Raw genomic sequence first — 2,175 nt, 5'->3', positions numbered from 1 at the left:
CGCTCTAAAAATAAATAAATAAATAATAGGAAATAATGAAAGTACTTCCCCTGCAAAGATCAAATGAGACAGTCCGTTGTTTCAGGCACAGAGTGACTTCCCTCCCCCCACCCCACCCCCAGTCTTTGGCTCCAAACTTAGCAGTCGAAGATAGAAGAACAAAATTTTCTCTCTAGGTCTGAATATGAAGTCCCATTCCTTTAACATCCAGTTTTTTGTTTGTTTTTTTTTAGAAATTCTTAACATTTGATTTTTTATTTTTTTTATTTTTTTAAGATTTTATTTGTTTATTTTTAGAGAGGGGAGGGAGGGAGGGAGAGAGAGAGAGAGAGAGAGAGAGAGAGAAAGATTCAATGTGCGGTTGCTGGGGGTCCTGGCCCGCAACCCAGGAATGTACCCTGGCTGGGAATCGAACCTGGGACACTTTGGTTCCCAGCCCGCGCTCAATCCACTGAGCTACGCCAGCCAGGGCAACATCCAGTTTTAAAAGGGTTGTACTTGCAACCTCCCCTTGACACTTCCATTGGAAATAAATCAGACTAACCTTTTTTATTCTGTGCTATCAAATTTAGCTCCCCCAAATATCAACAAAACAGTCTGTTGATAAGACAAAACTGAGTTTCTTCTTACCACAGTAAGGAAGAACACTACCTTGGCACAGCTGTGGTGGTGGCTCAGGGGTGGCAGGACAGAGCTGCGGTATTGAGACTTTAAAGTTTAGCGTTGGGGAGGGTGGCAGGACAGGAATTGATTAGGATTGGGTAAGGTCATGATATAATAGTTTAGGATCGGTGGACACAGCAAAGCACTGATTTTGAAACCAGGGTTCTCAGAGTGTACAGAACTGTCCTGTGATGCTTCCTATTGTACAGTTGATGGCTCTCTAAGAAAGTTTCTAAAATGAACAATAGATTTATCTGCATTTTAAACTTCCAGGCCAGAGTGTTGTAAAATAGTTGTTGTGTTAATGTAGATAGTAAGCTGTGTGGGTGTAGGAAGTGCCAGCTCTGAGTGCTTGTAAAAGCTCATAAGCAAAATGAAAGGAAATGTTATCTAGGATACTGACTGCACTTAACCCTGCAGACAGAGTTTAACGAGGAAGAGCACTGTTCTGGTAAAGCGGAAAGTGATTTGAACTTTCAACAGCAGCCCCTCTCCCTGGTCTACTCATTTCCCACCATCTCTTCGCCTCAGTTGAATGCCACCAGTCTTGTGAGAAGGCAGAATTAAGAATGCTCAGTCTCCTGCCTGAAACCTGCAGTGGCCTCAGGGGCACACAACTTCTCCAGTTAGATGACAGCTTTAGACAGATCCTACTCTTTGGAGAAGGGACACTTGTGACTTTAACCTTTCATAGATAGCATGTGCTGTGTTAAGAAATAACTATTGCAACATTTGTTAAAATGGTTAGAAAGACTTTATCCAGGACTATTGCAACAGGGACATCACAACTGGGGAGAGAACATGCTGAACTCCAAATACAATAAGGACAAGTGGGTGGAAAATTACTGATAGGAGACCCCAAGGGTAGGGGGGATTCTTGCAAAACCAGTTTAGGATTCTTGATAAAGGTCAGCTGGGGATTGCTCAGATATCAAGGATGGGGAATCCCAAGCTGATTTAGCAGGATTCTTGCTGAGTTTATTCTTACTGCAGTTGGGAAGAGTATGACTTTGACAGAGTTAATGCTAAAGAGCAATTTCTTTATAGAGGGGCAATGACAAGACACAAAATCTGGAGCACCCAGGGAGATTGTTGGATCTGCTGGGCAGGTCGGAGGCATGATTAAACGCCGAAGGGAGCCTCATCTGTAAGTCTCTTAGTGAAGTGTTATGTGGAGGCCAGAGAAGAATGAAGATGACCTCTGAATGGCACTTCAAGCATCTGAAATAATGTTTAGTTGGTTGATTTTCTTTAAACTTGTTCTGTTACAGCTGCCTCAATTTCCCTCCGTGTTTGTTTGTTTGTTTGTTTGTTTGAAGGTAAGTTAATGGTTTGTTTTACAGGAAGAAATAAGCTTCCTGGGATGAGAATTCTGCTCCAGACTAGGGAAAACCGTGAACGGAAGAAAATCCAGTCACCTGAACACTACAAGTTCCAGAAAGCACCGCGGTCGGGGCGGGACTTGCTGACCATCATGATGTGTGGGCGGGGTCAGACGGGATGAGCGCTCTC

The sequence above is a fragment of the Phyllostomus discolor genome, chromosome 8 (genome assembly GCF_004126475.2).
Source record: "Phyllostomus discolor isolate MPI-MPIP mPhyDis1 chromosome 8, mPhyDis1.pri.v3, whole genome shotgun sequence".
Taxonomy (NCBI): domain Eukaryota; kingdom Metazoa; phylum Chordata; class Mammalia; order Chiroptera; family Phyllostomidae; genus Phyllostomus; species Phyllostomus discolor.
This window is presented reverse-complemented; position numbering follows the sequence as displayed.